Source organism: Astatotilapia calliptera, chromosome 6 (genome assembly GCF_964374335.1).
Source record: "Astatotilapia calliptera chromosome 6, fAstCal68.1, whole genome shotgun sequence".
In the NCBI taxonomy this organism is placed as follows: domain Eukaryota; kingdom Metazoa; phylum Chordata; class Actinopteri; order Cichliformes; family Cichlidae; genus Astatotilapia; species Astatotilapia calliptera.
The window spans coordinates 19,944,719-19,963,929 of record NC_137427.1 but is presented as its reverse complement, the minus strand read 5'-3'; positions in this window follow the sequence as shown (position 1 = coordinate 19,963,929).

Here is a 19,211-nt window from a genome sequence, read left to right as displayed (position 1 = left end):
CTGCATCTGCAAAACAAATTTCCCACGTGTGGGACTAATAAAGGTTATCTTATCTTATCTTATCTTATCTTATCTTATCTTATCTTATCTTATCTTCAGTAGAGTTGCGCTGCACAGTTTTCAATCTCCATGCCAGGTAACCAGAACCACTTTGGTGATCATAGAAATGTTCCTATCGAATTATGAGCAAGAGAGATTTGTTCCGTATTGATTACCTGTTACCCTACACTGTTTGTAGCAAGTTTTGGATACTGAAGAAAACTCCTTCCTGACTGTTGGGATTGTTCAGTAATACATGTCAAAAAGCCAGATATGGCAAATGCATTAGAGGTCTATTTAAATCAATTGTTACAGAATGACATATTTTTTGTACATTTATTTATTTTGGGTCCATTATGTTATAAATGAGCAAAGGACTGAAATCATTTTTTCTCACTGTTTACATTTCTACTGTTTAAGTGACTGGTATTCATACGGTGTTAAATTAATGTGTGATGAGTAACCTGTGCATTGTGCATATGGTGGGTTTCAGCAGTTGCTGTAAGAAACAGTATTACTGGCTTGGACAAGATATGTAATGGTGACTTATAGCTAAGGTGACTTAAGTATACATGTTAAGTGATGTTTAAAAAGTAACAGTAATTACTGTGCTTTAAAGTTGTAACAGTAAGCTGAGATTAATATTCATTTGCTGCTCAACTACCAAATCAAATTTAAGCTGCTGCATTAACGTTTACATTAAGGCTAAGTATACAAATTAAAAAAAAAAACCCTCCAACAATGGCAGAGTTTGAGACTAATCCAGAAATCAGTGAAAAGGGTGATGTGGAACAATTTTCTGCAGATGAGCAACTACAAGCAGTTGAAGGCACAGCTGATGATGTTTCTACTATCACAAAGAGCACGACAGAGCCAACGAGTCCGTACGTTGACGGAAAAGGGCAAAGAACTGTACGATAAGCACATAGGCTACATTCACACTGCAGGCAAAAGCGCATCAAATCTGACTTTTTTGAACCTATGCGACCCATATCCTATCATGGTATGACAGTGTGAACAGCACAAATCCGATATTTTCAAATCCAATCTGGGTCACTTTTGTATGTGGTACTGAATCCGATACATATCTGATGTTTTAGAAAGCGACTGCTGTTTGAACGGTCATGTCGCACTAAATCCGTCTTTTACGTCACTGACACAAGTTAGATGCCAATTATCAGCGCCGGAGAAGTGCACGAGAAGACATTGTGAATGCTTCTTGGCCATCCAGTGAAAATGTTGGGAAGACAGCGTTGGAGAAACGTGGACCTTTTATTTGTACTGTATAATCTCCTGTCATGGTCCGCGGCCCGGCGTCCGAGGTGCTGATGGGACTCCCGTGGGCGTGGCTGCTAACTCCACACCTGCATCCCATCCCAGGCGATCACCAGGTGGACTATTTAATCCTGCCCAGCCTGCTGCTCCACGCCAGTCCGTAGTCGTCCTTCAGCGGTAACGCCTGCGGGAAAGCCCTTATGCAAACCTATCCGTGTGAACTAACACTAACTCTGCCCTGTGTACTCAGATCACAGCTCGGCGTGTTTAAGCCACCAGCCTGTCCACCTGCCCGTCTGGAATTTGGATCCCGATCAGCCCCAGCCGCCTCGACCTTTCTGGAGCTTCTCCCCACGGACCCTCACCCCTCCCTCCGGTTCCCTCGGCCCCGCTATCATCGTAAGACGCGTACTCTACCTCCCCTCGTATGCTGCCGTTTTCCCCGCACCCCAATAATCCTTTTTCCTTTTTCTGTTTCAGCCTCCCATGGTCCCGCTCTCGGCGTTCCAGCGCGACTCGCCTCCCGGTCCCTCGGTTTCTCTGGTTCCGTGCGTTTTTTCCCTTCTACCCTCCCGGGACACCCTCAGTTATAATAAAGTTTATTTTTTGTTCTCTCGTACCACTGTGTGTGTGTTCTGCTCCTGGGTCCAGCTTGTGCGTGGAACTTCGGTTCATGACAATCTCCTCTCTAAAACAGCAATTAGGATCATTATTAGGCCATATGTAAATAAAAAAATAACTTTATAACTTAAAGAAAAATTGGGAAACGTAAAGTCAGAAATAAGTCTTTATAGTAAGGGCCATCAGTCAAACAGTACTGTTTTGGTCTGGGTCTAAACAGAGCGCATTGTGTGTGATGTCTTCTTTTGCGCATGTGGGCCGCTTTGAGGGTTCATACTAGAGCGCGTTTGCTGTCACATTTTATTTGTGGTGTGAACAAGCAGACAAAAAATCGGAATTGAGCATTAAGACCTGCAGTGTCAACGTTGTCATTAAGGATGCCAAAGGAGCTATAGATGGTCAGTGCTCAAAGGATCTGCTACAAGAACATGTTTCCAAGGTTCTGAGTGCTTCTAAGGTTGTGAATGGTTGAGTTGAGACGTATTGAATTTCCAGATAATGACACAAGATGGAGGATGGATATGTGTGAAGCCATAACAAAGACAATTGTTGAATCTGTAAGAAAGTGCCCAAGCCCAAGTAGAGTGGAGGTTCAAAGAGATGAAGAACATTGGAAGGATACTGAGTCTTTACCTAAGTCAGTAGCCTCAGATGTGGAAAGTAGGGATGAACAATGGAAGGAGACTGAGTCTATGCCTAAGTTAGCCTCAGACAGGATGAGTGTCAAGTCACACCACACTAACCTCTCTTCTCATTCAAGGGTTTCCTCCAGACACTCCAGCAGGCTCTCAGCTAAAAGACAAGATGCAGCTGCTGAAGTTACAGCAAATGAGGCTGCTCTGCAAGTTCTGCTTGAACAAGATATCCATATGAAGAAAACTGAAAGACAAGAAGCAGAAATAGCACAAAGACAAAAGGCTCTAGAAGTAGAACGACTTGTTACTGTAAAAAAGCTGATTGCAGCAAAGGCTCGACAGCAGGTGTATGAATAAAGTGAATGTTCAGATGAAGAAATATACAACCTACTTCACCACAGATCTGAGAAGAAAAATGAAGTCAAGTCTGAAAAAATGACCAGCATATCAAACGGTGTTTCTCGCCACCGCAACGAAAGGTGAACACAGAAGATCTGGTTAAAGCATTTGCAGTGTCTCTTAATGCAAGTCGTCTTCTGGTACCAGAGCCAACAATATTCAGTGGCAATCCTATCAGATATAATGATTGGAAAATTTCCTTTCAGACTCTGATCGACAGGAAAAATATACCAGTTGAAGAGAAGACTTATTACCTGAGAAAATATGTAAGTGGACGTGCAAGTAAGGCAATAGAAGGCTACTTCCCACTTGGCACAGAGGCTGCATACTATGCAGCATGGGCAGTTCTCAAAGAGAGGTATGGGAATCCCTTCCTCGTAGCCAAGGCCTTCAGATACAAACTTGGCACATGGCCTAAGATAAGCTCTAAAGGCAGTATGGAACTTCAAGCATTTGCTGACTTCCTTTGCTGCTGCAAGACAGCCATGTTGCAAATGAAGGGGTTTGAAGTGCCTGTAATCCTATAACATCTCTCTTTGCTCTCAAGCCAAGTGAAATTGAAGGGGAACAGAAGCAATGTAGCAAAGGTGCTAGCAATTAACTCAAATGAAAGAACTGTTAGTGCTAGTTGTGTGTACTGTGAAAGGTCGGGTCACAGCCTACTTAAGTGTAGAAGGTTCAAAAGTGAGAGCATTCTAGAAACTAAAGTTTGCTCAAGACAAAAAGTTATGTTTTGGCTATCTGAAATCTGGTCATTGCTCCAAGGATTGTGAAAGCAGAGAAACCTGTGACACATGTAATAAAAGGCATCCAACATGTCTTCATGACAATCGTACTAAGGAAGAGAGAACAAGGAGAAATCAAAGCAAGAACAGTGACAGGACAAGACAAATGAACTCAGACGTCTCACAAGACGACAGTGTCACACCAACAACAAGTGAAGCAACTTCTAACAGAGTCACACAGAATGTTGACAACACTCACACATCTTCCATTATTCCAGTATGGGTTTCAACCAAAGGTGAGCCAGAGCATGAAATTCTTGTGTACGTGTAACAGTGTTTATGTGGTATTATTCCACTTGCCACAAATATCAGTGTAATGGGGAAACAGCGCCCCCCCTTTTGGTGTGGCTGGTTAGGTGAGGCTGGCTGCAGTAATCGCTGCCAGTCTGCCGTAGCCATACGAGAGTGTGCTGTGCGGAGTGGTGTATGGCGAGCCTGTGCACTCATAATACACCGTTGTTTCCATTCAGGAAATAAAGTGGCAACGATCGATCAGAGACTCCTTGTCTTTTTAAAAACACTACACAACGCAGAGTCGAGGAGTCTGTTTGGGCCGAACTGTTGCAGCGGGATGAAGCAGAAACCGGTTACACTGGTGCCGTGACCCCAGCTCCTGCTATCCTGCGACCGCAACGGGGGCCGTCTACTTCCTGGAAGGTGGAAAAGTCGCGGGAGACTGGCTTTTCTTAGTCCCGCCATTTTCTGCGTTCTTTAGAGACATCGGGACGGGGCTCTGTGCTTTCTTTGTTTTGGAGAGTTACAAAAAAAAAAAGAAAAAAAAAAGGGAGGGACACATTGCTGAGCCATGGCAGATTTTCCCAGTTTTGGCAGGGGAAGGGGGGCAGTTGGTTTTACCCCTCTGCATTCATATGGCAGAGGCAGATCAAGGTTGCTGACAGCCCCAGTTTCCTCCACACCTAAGCCTGTCCTTGCTGAGTTAAATGAAAACCCTATTGTTGGGAACTGTGATGATCTACAAAATACTAGATCAGAAACCAGTCCCACAAAAGAGAACCTTTATGCAGAGATTGCAACGCAAATTGGGTTTTCTATTGGGGAAAGCATTGCCTCTTGTCTTGAATCTCGGTTGGGCTCTGGAGTGGGAAACAGTGTTGTTGGGTCTGCCAATGTGTTATCTGAACCCTCACTATTGAATGTGATTGTAAAGTCTGATGTTAAAGAACCTGTGTGTTTTAGAGGGGATGGCTGTGATACATGCAGTGTTCAGGAATGGGAGGAAATGATGATGACTTTTTTTAAGAGAAGAGGGGTACCAGTTGCTGAACAAGCTGATGATGTGCTAAGTAAACTGCTGGGGAGGGCACGAGAAATAGTCAAGGTGGGCATACGTAGTAAGCCATCGGTGTGTCTTGAGAGGGGCCCAGAGCCCATTTTTGAGATCTTAAAGCAGCACTTCAGTGACACTGCCTGTTCAAGCATGCCTTTAGCTGATTTTTATGCAACACTACCCAACTCAGGTGAAACACCGTTTGATTACTGGCTCAGGTTGAACAGAGCCATGGAGGTGACTGAAGACTGTCTGAAGAGACAAAATAAGTCCTTTGCATATCTGACAAAAGAGCTGACTGCTATGTTTATCCGCCACTGTCCAGACTCAGAACTGTCTCTTATTTTCAAGTGCAAGCCCCTGCAGCAGTGGACGGTTGCTGATGTGCACGAGAAATTGCTGGAGCATGGCAAGGACCGGAAGTGCACCCCTCAGTTTAGTGCAGTCAGTGCCTTTGTCATGGTCCCGGGCCATGTGGGCCCAGTATTCTCAGTTTTTGTATGTTTTGTATTTCATTCCCTAGTCATGCCTTGGTTCCTAGGATTATTTAGTTATGATGATCCTTATTTGATTACCTCCTGTGTGCCCCTGTGTATCTGTGAGCCCTCGTCTCTCCTTGTGTTTTATTCTGTTTTCCCCAGCCCGTTATGTCTGTGTTCTCCCCGTGCTCTCTCTCCTCCTGTTTGAACCTCTGTACTTCCTGTTTTACTTTGGGACTCCCGCACCTGTATACGTCATGTTATGTTCACCCCGCCCTGTCTCGTTATGATTATCAGTGTCACCTGTGTTCCCCATGTGCTCCCACTTCCCTCGTTAACCCTCGGTGTATTTATGTCTGCGTCTCCCTCAGTTCTGTGTCGCGTTCTCCCTCATGCTGCGTGGATTTCCCTGTGTCTCTCTCCAAGTGTTAGTTTATTGTTCCCAGTTTAAGTTTTGTATTTCCTGTGATCTGCCTTCCAGCATTAAAGCTGTGATTTTGAGTTTATCCCCTGAGTCCGTGAGTTTGCATTTTGGGTCCTCATCCTGCCTGCCACACAGCAAGCCATGACAGCCTTGAGTTTTCAGCAACAGGAGGTGAGTCCTAATGTGCAGCAGGCGACAGGCAACAGTAAGTGTATTACACCATCACCAACCTCTACCTCAGCATCACTTACCGACCTTCATGCAAAACCACCTACTGATCGTCTTGATCATGTGATAGCCCTGTTAGAGAAAGTCCTGGAGGGACAGCTTCGACAAGCAAAGCTGCCTGCTAAAGATGATGTAAGGGTTCCCCGGAACCAAACACACAAAATTGTGCCTTGCGTGATTTGTGTTGACACTGAACATTCTACATATCACCACTGTAGAGCCCATCAGCTATGTTTCATCTGCCATGCTGGCGACCACACACGGGCTCAATGCCCCAGGGCCGTGTCTTTCAGAGTGAGGGGGCCTGAATCAGCCACCCAGCAGCTGGGAAACTAGATGGCCTACATGTGGAGGGGGCAAGTGTTAGGCCTGAAATCGCCCCCAAAGAGGATGATTTTGATGATTTAGAATCTGTATTACACACTGTTTGTGAGGAGCGCCAGCTAGGCCGGAGACCCATTCTTCAGAACACACACAGACTAAAACAGCATGATGAGCTGTTCTATGAAAATGTGACCCTGGGTGGCAAAGTGTCTGTTAAAGCCATGCTTGACAGTGGCTCTATGGCCTGCACCCTCAGCACCAATATGATGCCCCAACTATTACATCATGCAGTGCTGCAGACCCCCACCTTGCAACCCACGGATGTCGTCCTGATTGGCTGTGGTGGTTCGAGGACAGTTCCATCAGGTGTGTGTGACATTACAGTGGAGATATATGGCTGTAAAGTTGTTGTGCCAATGTTGGTGATTGCAGGGCAGAGTGAGGACCTCATTTTGGGCAGTAACCTAATGAGGTATCTGGGTAATCACCTGAGGGAAGAGGGACATTTAGGAGAGGAATGCAGCAAGACTCTGAGTGCGGAAGAACAGCTTAATAAAAATCTGCTGAGTTCAATGTCAGGAGTGGTGGCCCCAGGGCATGTTGGTGATAAGATCAGAACTGTCAAGCTAAAGAGAGCTGTAACATTAGAGCCTTTGACAGAACACCTTGTTTGGGGCAGGCTGCAGCTAATGAATAATGGGGAAGTGGGCAGTGCTGTCGTTGTAGAGCCCACCGGGTCAAAGTCTGGACCGAGGTCAGTTATGGTTGGGAGAACTGTAGCGCATCTAAACAGTGATGGGTGGCTCCCTGTGAAAGTGCTGAACCCCTTTGACAAGCCGATAACACTGAAACGGAACATGAAGTTGGCTGACGTGTCCCCCTGTACAGCAGTGGAGAACTTCAGCCCCACTGGCTCCTACTTGCAACAGAACATGCAACGGTCTACTGGCTCAGCTTGGTGCCATGATGAGCAGAGTCTAGTCACTGATGTTTCCACTTTGCCAGATGTTTCACCCTCACAGGAGGTGACAAGTGGTTGTAGCCCCCTACATGCAGTGCTGCAAAATCTGGGGCTGTCTGATATCGACATTGATTCATGTGCAGTTTCGCCGGCTGGCAAAGAAAAACTGGTTGGCCTCATAGCCCAGTTTGAGTCTATCTTCTTGAGAGACAAGCTGGATTGTGGCAAGGCTGCCTACATCGAATTCGAGTTGTGGACGACAAGCCATTCCGGTTGCCATGCCGACGTGTGCCGCCGACTCATTATGAAAAACTAAGACAGGCTTTGAATGACATGGAGGAACAGGAAATAATTCGGAAGTCTTGCAGTGAGTTTGCATCACCCCTGGTCTTAGTTTGGAACTAGTCCGGTGAGTTGAGAATCTGTAACGACTTTCGCTGGCTTAATGCTAGAACTGTCAAAGATGTTCACCCACTCCCGCATCCGACTGACGCACTGGCTGCTTTGGGAGGGAACGGATTGTTCTCCACAATGGACTTGACTTCGGGTTATTATAATGTGGAGGTGCATGAGGAGGACCGTAAGTACACGGCATTTACGTCTCCATTTGGGTTGTACGAATATAATCGTATGCCACAAGGACTGTGCAACAGTCCGGCCACCTTCATGAGGATGATGCTAGGCATTTTTGGGGATCAGAACTTCCTCAGTGTGCTGTGTTATCTTGACGATGTTCTGGTTTTTGCCCCGACAGAAGAATTGGCACTGGAGCGCTTGCATATGGTGTTCCAGAGACTCCAGGTTCACAACCTTAAGTTGGCTCCAAAGAAGTGCCATTTTCTGAGACAGTCTGTGAAATTCCTGGGGCACATTGTAAATGCTGATGGGATACAGTCAGACCCTGACAAAATAGCATCCATTACATCCCTTGCAGAGGCAGACCTTATGGAAGAGGGTTCGAGTGTCCCATCCCAACAGAAGGTCCGCTCATTTTTGGGGATGGTAATGTTCTACCAACAATTTATTGAGAACTGCTCATCCATCGCAAAACCTCTGTTTCGGCTGACATCTGGGGATAAAGTCCCTTGTGGTTCACGGCGAAAGCACCGGCTGGTGCGTACAAAGCTGTGTGAGGAGGACTGGACGGATGAATGCAGGGCAGCTTTCAATGAGCTGAAGCAGGCCTTGTTGGATCGAGTGCTCCTGGCCCATCCTAATTTTGAGGAGCCCTTTTTGCTCTCTGTTGATGCCTCCAGCAGTGGCCTTGGTGCCGTGTTGTTGCCTTTGCCAGTAAGACACTCAATCATGCACAGTCCAAGTACCCAGCGCATAGGCTGGAGTTCTTTGCATTGAAGTGGGCGGTGTGCGACAAGTTCCATCACTGGTTGAGGGGTCATCAGTTTACCGTATGGACGGATAATAACCCTCTCACTTACATGCTTTCTAAGCCAAGACTGGATGCATGTGAGCAGAGGTGGATCGCAAAGCTAGCGCCTTTCAAGTTTGACATAAAGTACATTCCTGGTCCTAAAAATGTGGTTGCTGACGCGCTGAGCAGGGAGCCCTTCGTGCACCCCAGGGCCTCACACCGTTTGATAAGAGTTCCATATAAGGAACTTCTGGCAGAAGCAGAGGCAGTCGCCACTGGTGGGGTTCAGGAGGCCTTCAGATGGACTGTTCACTCAGCTGATAAGGCCTCAAGCAATGACCAGCCTGTTGTTTCGCAGTGCACGGCTGTTGCACAGACAGGAATGCTGATATCTTCTGAGGTGGGAGCTGTCTTCCAGGCCCATAGTGAACATGAGTCCAGGGTGTGGCCACATGCTCTCCTTCTGCCCCAATGCTCTCAGACTGTGCTTACGCCAAACCAGTCTGACTCTGAACCCTTCTTGCGTGATGACCTAGTGGGACACCAGCGGCGTGATGATGTGCTGTGCAGAGTGATCTCCTATGTGGAAAGGGGACGGAGACCCTCGAGGAGGGAGCGGGCAAGTGAACCGGTTGATACGAAGAGATTTCTAAGGGCTTGGGACAAGTTAACTGTGAGGGATGGTGTGCTGTATCGAGTCTCCAAGAAGCCCGTCTCAAAGACAAAGATTTATCTGTATGTTGTTCTGCCAACCTTGCGGCTCGCTGTACTGAAAGGCGTCCATGATGAAGCCGGTCACCAGGGACAACAACGAACACTTTATCTGGCCAGGCATAGATTCTACTGGCCTGGTATGGCCAAACATGTGTCAGAGTATGTACGGTGCTGCAGAAGGTGTGTTGTTAGCAAGTCGCCTGAGCGAGAGCACCTTTGGAGAATATCAGAACATCAGAGCCTCTTGAACTGGTCTGCATAGATTTTTGGTCTGCAGAGGATTCGGCGAACAAATCACTGAATGTGCTTGTGGTCACAGACCACTTTACTAAGATGGCTCAGGCCTTTCTATGCCCCAATCAGTCTGCTAAGGCGGTAGCACACCAACTCTGGCATAACTACTTCTGCATCTACGGCTTTCCGAAACGCCTTCACTCGGATCAAGGAGCTAATTTTGAGAGTGTGCTCATTGCCGAGCTATTGAATGTGGCAGGTGTCCAGAAGTCTCACACGACCCCATACCATCCGATGGGAAACGGCTCCTGCGAGAGGATGAACCGTACCTTGGGCAACATGATTCGTGCATTACCCCCAAGAGCCAAGCAAAGGTGGCCTGAGGCACTGAAAGCTCTCACATTCGCCTATAACTGCACAGTCCATGAGACAACTGGCTATGCGCCATTTCTGCTGATGTTTGGCAGAGTGCCAAGACTGCCGATTGATGTGATCTTTGGCTCTGTTATTGAGCACCAAGACCTCATGAACTATGATCGATATGTCCAGACATTGAGGAGGGACCTCAAAGAGGCCATGGATTTGGCGCAGGAGGTGGCACGCAAAAATTTGAAGCATCACACGGACCTCTACAACCGGAAAGTGCGGGGAGCCCCAGTAGCGATTGGTGATCACGTCCTTTTGGCCAACAAAAAGGGACGTGGCAAAAGAAAACTTGCTGATCGCTGGGAGAGTGTTGTCTATACAGTTTTTGACAAAAATGATGAGAGTCACACCTTTAAGCTGATGGATGATTCCACAGGGGAAGTGAAAGTTGTGCATCGCAACCTGATAATGCCAGTGAACTTCCTCCCTCTCAGTGGTGTTTCAGTTCAGGATGATGGAGATGAGCTTTCTGAGTCTGGCTCGCTGATGGTTGGATGCGACGGAGAAGCTGTCTGCAACTCATCAGTGGGCACGGCTGAATACAGGACGAGAGCTTGGGTGTCTGACTTACCGTCTGCAGTGTCCAGCGACTCGCTGATGACAGAGGTTACTCAACCAGAAGGCAGCATGGTGGATCGAGAGCTTGCCTGTACCAGTGTCCCCCTTGTTGACACTAAGGAGCAGGTAGATGCCACCTCTGGTGGTCAACATTCTGACCTGCTTATGTCTGTGGCCCCAGTTGCAGCCTCCTCTGTTTCGGAGTTGGCAGCCATTACTGACAGTGACCAGGACAATGAAGCTACGATTGAGGGTCATGTCTCAACCACAGTTGTTCCACCCAACGCAGACCCGATTGATGTTAGCAGGATGGTGGGGACCCGTGCTAGATCGAGAGTGGGACGGTTACTTAAGCCTGTTTCCAGGTTGATTGAAATGATGCATCAGAGACCTGTTAAAGTTTAAATATTGTTGATAACTGTGAGTTGATTCTATTGTTGTTGAAGTGGGACTTTGATCTTTAGAATTGAAACTGATTATTTGTCGTTGATTTTTCTGTGTCGGAGTGGCGTACAGTTATGATGTGATGAAATATGTAACTGGCATATTTTGTTCTTTTTTGGAAGGGGTCTGGCCAACTTCTTCTTCTACTTCCTTTGGGGATAGTCCTCTGACTGAATTTTCTTTGTGACTGTACGACCTGGTATTACTGAACAGATTTATCACATGCTGATAGCTGTGGATTAGCTATTGGATTTTTTTCTTTTATCTTGTTCTTTTTTTTTGAGGATTATTGGGTTTTTGTCCTCTGTTTGTGTTATGGTGACTGTGGTGTACCTGATTTTTTTTTTTAAGGGTGTTTTTTGTTTGTTTGTGGTGTTTGTTTATTTGAGTGTGCAAGTGGAATTCAGCAGGGGGGGAATGTAACAGTGTTTATGTGGTATTATTCCACTTGCCACAAATATCAGTGTAATGGGGAAACAGCGCCCCCCTCTCGGTGTGGCTGGTTAGGTGAGGCTGGCTGCAGTAATCGCTGCCAGTCTGCCGTAGCCATACGAGAGGTGAGTTGTATTGTTCCGCACACGATATAGCTAAGTAGTACAGACACATAAACATGTTTGATTAGCTGACGAGCACCGAGTGTAATAAGTGCTTAGTGGACACATGTCCAACACCAGTTTTATGTACTTTTCATTTGTTTATTAATGTGTGAAACTGTATGCTAAAGCGGAATGCTAATGAGATGTTCTGCCGTAGTGTGCTGTGCGGAGTGGTGTATGGCGAGCCTGTGCACTGATAATACACCGTTGTTTCCATTCAGGTACATCATTTGTTGTTGCTGTTATTTTATTGTATATTAGAAATTGTAATATTGCTGCAGTAATCACTGCCAGTCTGCCGTAGCCATACGAGAGTGTGCTGTGCGGAGTGGTGTATGGCGAGCCTGTGCACTGATAATACACCGTTGTTTCAATTCAGGAAATAAAGTGGCAACGAACGATCAGAGACTCCTTGTCTTTTTAAAAACACTACACAACGCAGAGTCGAGGAGTCTGTTTGGGCCGAACTGTTGCAGCGGGATGAAGCAGAAACCGGTTACATACGCACTCCTTGATACACAGAGCGATACAACCTTTATTCTTGAAGAAACTGCACAAGCTCTGCATATCAAAGGTGAATCGACTCAGCTAAAGTTCACTACCATGTCTTCAAGAAACACAGTTGTGTCCTGTTGCAAGCTCTCAGGTCTACAAGTCAGAGGGTGCTACTCAAGACCATTTCCCTACCAGTAACATATGCCAGAGATTGTATACCTGCAAACCGAGATCACATTCAGACATGGCCTCATCTCAAATGCATTGCAAGTGAGATCGCTCCACTTCAAAGCTGTGATGTTGGTCTGCTGATTGGGTAAAACTGCCCCCAAGCACTTGTTTCTTGTGAGGTTGTGTCTGGAAAGGAAAATCAGCCGTTCGCACAAAGAACTGATCTGGGATGGAGTATTGTGGGTTATGGAAATCCATGTCTCGATTATGGACATGCCTTCGAAGTAAGTCACCAAGTCATTGTGAAGGAAGTGGTGCCTGACATTCAGCCCTCTTCAAACCTCACCAACAAGGTTCACTATGTCTACATAACTCAAATAAAGGAAATGATCTCTTCCACAGAGGTCCTAAAGATGTTGGAGTCTGACTTTGTTGAGAAACAGCAGAAGATACAAAGGTCTCTCAAGAAGATCTCAAATTTTTAACAAAGATAAGACTGCCATCAGGCACAAGGAGGATGGTCATTTTGAGATGCCACTCCCATTCAAGAGTGAAAGGCCTAACCTGCTGAACAACAAGGCATGTGCTATTCATCGTCTCAAATGTTTAGAAAAAAGGCTCAAGAAGAACAAGTAGTACTACATGGACTATAAGAAATTCATGGATGAGATCCTAGCCCATGGAGATGCTGAAAAGGTCCCAGAGCAACACATTGTCAAGACACCAGAGCCCTATTTCAGGAAGCCGGTTTAGAAAACTCAGAGTGAAAAACGATACTCGGGGTTAAGTAACCCCGAACTGTCCAACTCAGAATATTCGGTTTCAGAAAGGCTGATAACAATTAGTTCAGTCAACGTGGAGTTGCTTTAACCCCAAGTTAAGCGCGCGCACGAGGATACATAAAGCCCTGATTAGTGGAGCACAGATTAAGCGAGTCACCATGGAGACGGAGGGAAAGAAGGCGCGGTCAATGTATTTTACAGCGCTTGAGGCCGAAATTCTGATGGCAGCATATGCCGATAACATGCAAATTCCGCAGAAAAAAAGTAACACAGCCTCAGCTGCAAAAGAAAGGGAGGATGCATGGCAAAACATAGCCGACAGAGTCAATGCGTGAGTGTTAATTTAAACATTGATCTAGGGATTTCCACCCATTTAACACGTTATTTTATTATATTTTATTTTATTTTGTATTTTATACATTTTATTTTGTGACGTGATGTGAGCGCAGGTGCAACCCAACAGGCCCCAAACATTCCTGGCAGCAAGTAAAAATGAAATATAAAAATATAGTCCAAACAGGTAAGGTGTAATTGTATTATGAGCCATAGTGCTTGGTCTGTTTGTCCGATGTAAATCAATTGCAGTTAGAGGCTACATTAATTTCCCCTCTGTAAGCACTTATTGAAATTATCTGAGCACATTACAAGTACATATTTGCTTACTCTGTATGCTCAAATGTGACCCGTTATAGCCAACAGAAAAAAAAGCGGAGGCCCGAAAAACAGGTGGGGGTCCTCCACCACCACCACTCACAGAGGCTGAGCAGTTGGCTTCCACATTTGTGATAATGTTGGCAGCATCACATATGATCTTCACAGTGCAGAGAACACAAATTAGCATCCATTACTATAATGAAATAATTTGTTAGTTTGAAATGCTACAGGGAACTATGTACCTGTGCATTAATGCTGTGGAAAGACTTCCTGTTCACATAGTCTCCTTCATTTACTGAAGGAGCAATGATTGGAATGTGAGTGCCATCTATACAGCCAATCACGCCTGGGAACCGTGAGAATAAATGTAAAATTTAAGTAGTAGTTCAAGCATCACCACATCATGAATTAAGTTTCGTTCATCCTGATACCTGCAATTTTGTGGAATCCCTCTTTGATAAATCTTGTGGGTCTATGACCGGGGAACACCACAAACGAGTACAGGAGACGTTTCAGTGCAACTGTAACATTCCTGACTGCCCGACAGACGGTAGCCTTGGAAACGTGCTCAGCATCACCAATATTATACAGAAAGCTCCCGTTTGCAAAAAACCGAAGTACAATACAAATAATATGTACAGAACTGAGAGAATGTCCGTGATGTGTCACATGAGCAATATTAGGCCTGAGGATTTTATTCAAATAAATTATAGATTGTGCTGAAAAACGGTAACGTTCACACAGGAGATCATCAGGAAATGATAAAATGTCCGAACGCGCTCTAATCACTCTCTCCCGGCGGAGAGCTCTGCGGAGAATTTGGGCTTCAACATCTACTGGCTCTTCAAGGAAGGAGCACGCCATGTCTGACACTTCCTACAGTCAGGTTTCTGACAAAGAGGCGGAGAAAGTCAGGGTTAGTTGAAGTAAACCTGCTAGGGGGCAGGTTAGCTTCACGGAGTGTGTCGTCATAGTAACTCACTCAGAATTAATCTAAACTCGCTTTGTGAAACCGAAAACCCAGAGTTTTCATTAACTCAGGGTATACTTACTCAGAGTTTGCACTAAACCGGCTTCCTGAAATAGGGCCCAGCTTAGTACATCCCACACCATGGTGTGTATCATCCACAAAAACCTGGAAAGATTCGTATCGTCTTTGATGCCTCTGCCAAGTTCCAAGGCACTTCACTAAATGACCATCTCCTGACTGGTCCAGAGCTAACAAACACCTTGCTCGGAGTCTTGTGTCGCTTCCAAAGAGGCCCAGGGAACTTTCATGTGTGATATCGTTCTACCAATTCCATGTGCATGCTTGTGACCACGATTACCTATGGTTCTGGTGGTGGTAGACCAGTGACCTTGAAACTCCATTCACTGTCTACGGGATGAAGGTACACTTATTTGGAGCAGCATCTTCTCCAGGTTTTGCCAACTATGGCCTCAAGCATCTTGCAGTTGAAGGAGAAGGAAGTTTTGATGAAGAAACCATCATGTTCATCAAGACCAACTTCTTCATTGAACTCTGACTAGCAAGTGTTGACACTGAAGATCAGGCAATACAGCTTGTTAATGAAGCACGCAAACTCTGCAGCACGGGGAATGTTTGTGTAAACAAGATCCAGCGCATTTTCCCCCTTCATCGCAAATATCATTTTGATGTAGATCCACGTGTCCCATGGAAGCTGGTTCCATAAAAAATGGGCTGGAAAACCGAAGGCTCTGCCAACCATTCTACTTTTAAATACTGTGGGAACAACAAGTAAGCCTGCAGTTCAGAGGCGAGCTGCTCTAATGGGGTGATATGGTACTATAAGGTCAGTAAGATAAGATGGAGCCTGATTATTCCAGAAATTGTATGTGAGGATTTTGAATTCAATTCTGGATTTAACAGGGAGCCAATGAAATGAAGTCAATATAGGAGTTTTTTTTGGATCAACTGAAGACTTTAAATATGAGGTGAATTTACCTAAATTGACTATGTGCACGTTAGCATATGCTACTTCCGGTGCGGAAACTCCTGTGGGGAGCTTTGTTTCCGGTGTCCTATTCGCGCCCTGTTTACGGTCCAAAACAAGTTAAGCAAATGAATGAATTAAGCGGCGATTTACATTTCTATAGATGTCTTGGGCATTTACACAATATATCTGTAAATGATGTTCATCGACTTGTCGATATTTTTTCCCCGCGCCTCAGGGCAAAAGAGAAAATGGATTCAAATGTTATATTTCTCAGCTGTCCCTCGTTTATCGCGGGTGTTATGTTTTAAAAATAACCAGCGATAGGTGAAATCAAGTAGCCAATTTTATTTTTTGACGGTGCAAAACGTTTCGTGGGCATCGTGGACATACAGTACTGCACTTCAGAGTCACACTGCTAGCGATCGATGCAGCGATTCTGTACTGTACAGGAGAGACGGCACGGATGAGATCGTCTGCAGCGATCAGGACGCAGGACACAATGTGACGTAAGAAAAAATAAGCATGCAAACTTGCACTAAAAAATCTGCGAAACAGCGAGGTGAAAGGTGAACCGCGTTATTAGCGAGGGACCACTGTAATTTTTAAGGTAAGTCACAACATACCCTTCGTACATACTAATGTATAGAAACCGTTACCAGCAATCACTCATTTTTGTGTGGCTTTTTTCACGGTTTGTTAACATGCTGTGTAGGTGTGTACTTGACTAGCTGATCTCGACATAATGGGGGAAACATCTGGTTTGACTATTCTTGTCCTGTAGTTTGAATGCTGAACATTTTCCTGTTTAAATCATAAGACCAGTCACTATACAGAGATGTGCTTCTGAATGTGGACGATGTGTCTTCTGCATGCAGTAATGCAGTACTGCTTGTGTTGAGTGATGTAAACAACTGATCGATCTAAACTCTTTAAACGTCAAAATTGATCATTAGATTTTTTATGACGCAACAGTGGTGAGTGTTCCCACCTTCTCCTCTTTGTAACTTAACGCGATCTTTCCGTTTTCGAGTTTTGGACATGATTTTGGAGTATATCTTCGCAGTAGCGATTGACCGCAAAGTAAAGCTACTGGAAATGTACAACCCCACACCCGGTCTCAAACCAGGATGTTAGCATTTTCTCGAGCACAGGGTCAATTTCCAGAGAAAGAGATCTGGAGGGTGCAAAAATTGTTTGTCACTGTTTAACTGGAAGACGTTATTAGTCATCCAATGTTATTATTTTCAAGACAAACCACAGGGAATTACAAAAAAGACTTGTCATCTACAGTATCAAAAGCAGTACTGAGGTCCAACAGAATCAAGTCTTCATAACTTCCTGAAACTATTTTAAATGACAGATCATTGGTCACATTCAACAAAGCTGTTTTAGGGGCATCAATGCCTCTGAAGTCTGACTAAAATAGTAATTATCATGGTCCTGAGTCTGATGACTCAGTGTTTTGTTTTTCTTTATATTATTCTATGTTCTTGTTTATTCTGTTATATCTTTTGTTAAGGTTTGCCATTTGTTAGGGTTTTGATCTATGCCTGCCTGCTCCCACTTCTCTGTGTTCCCTCTGTCTGTCCATGGTGTCACACTGTCTGCTTGTAAATCTATCTGGTAAGTTCAGTGTCTTGTCTGGTTCTCTGTGTCTGTGAGTTTCCTGTTTTATTCTGAAGGTCTCTGTCTCATGTGAGTGTGTCCAGTTTACGTTTCCCCTGTCTCGTCAGCTCTGATTTCTCCCAGGTGTGTTCCCCTCTTGTCTCTCGTCCCTTGATTACTGCTGTGTGTATTTAAGCCCTGTGTGTTCTCCTGCCTGTTGCCGGTTCATCTGTGTTATTTCCCTGCATCATCCTATGTTGGTTTCCTGATTCTCCCTGCGTCTCCATTTCAGGTCTGCTTGTGTTAGTTTTTCCAGTTTAGTTAATCTTAGGTTCAGCACTTGCCACCTCCTTTGCTGTTTGTTCTATCACCGTCACAATAAAGCTCACTCTCATCAAAGTCAGTGCTTGCATCTTGGGTGCTACTTCCAACCTCCCCTCATCTGCCACTGCGGATGTGACAGTAATAGTATCTCATTTGAGTTCATGAAAGCAGCAGTAGTGACATGACAACTTTTTCCATTATTTTTCACATGTGTGGTAATTTAGAGATAGGATGGTGTGGGTTTTTATTTATTTTGTTTAAAGGCTGACCTTCTTCAGATACTCGATTGAAACTAGCATCTACACTATCCCGTATGATATGAGAAGACCCAGCATCACAGGGGCAAAAGGGGATTTTCTTGCACAATGTCCCTCAGCTCAGACGAAAATACCTTACAGAACCAGTTGAAGGTGAGTCAGTGCAACACCCAAGGAAGAGAGGCTGTGACCGTTAATCTTATCTTTTCAATTTTATCTATGAAACAAAACCAATAGATGCTTCAGTGACTGTAAATATAAGAGGTTTGACTGAATTGATAATGCTTGACGATATCTTAGATCTGTGAGAATGTGCACTGATGCATCAGCACATTTAATGGAGGTTGCAATGGGATTTTGCCAAAATCTTTCCAAATGCAGTGAGAGGTAATTATGTGTTTGGATATTACACAGAGCAAATAGCGAGCAAAATAAGCTCACAACAGGAGAAGGCAGCAACCTCAATATAAATATTAACTGGGAACCTACAGTGGCTTGCAAAAGTATTCGGGCCCCTTGAACTTTTCCACATGTTGTCACATTACAGCCACAAACATGAATCAATTTTATTGGAATTCCACGTGAAAGACCAATACAAAGTGGTGTACACGAGAGAAGTGGAACGAAAATCATACATGATTCCAAACATTTTTTTAATAAATGTGTGCGTAAATATTCAGCCCCCTGAGTCAATACTTTGTAGAACCACCTTTTGCTGCAATTACAGCTGCCAGTCTTTTAGGGTATGTCTCTACCAGCTTTGCACATCTACAGACTGAAATCCTTTCCCATTCTTCTTTGCAAAACAGCTCCAGCTCAGTCAGATTAGATGGACAGCGTTTGTGAACAGCAGTTGTCAGATCTTGCCACAGATTCTCGATTGGATTTAGATCTGGACTTTGACTGGGCCATTCTAACACATGGATGTGTTTTGTTTTAAACCATTCCATTGTTGCCCTGGCTTTATGTTTAGGGTCGTTGTCCTGCTGGAAGGTGAACCTCCGCCCCAGTCTCAAGTCTTTTGCAGACTCCAACAGGTTTTCTTCCAAGATTGCCCTGTATTTGGCTCCATCCATCTTCCCATCAACTCTCACCAGCTTCCCTGTCCCTGCTGAAGAGAAGTCCCCCCAGAGCATGATGCTGCCACCACCATATTTGACAGAGTG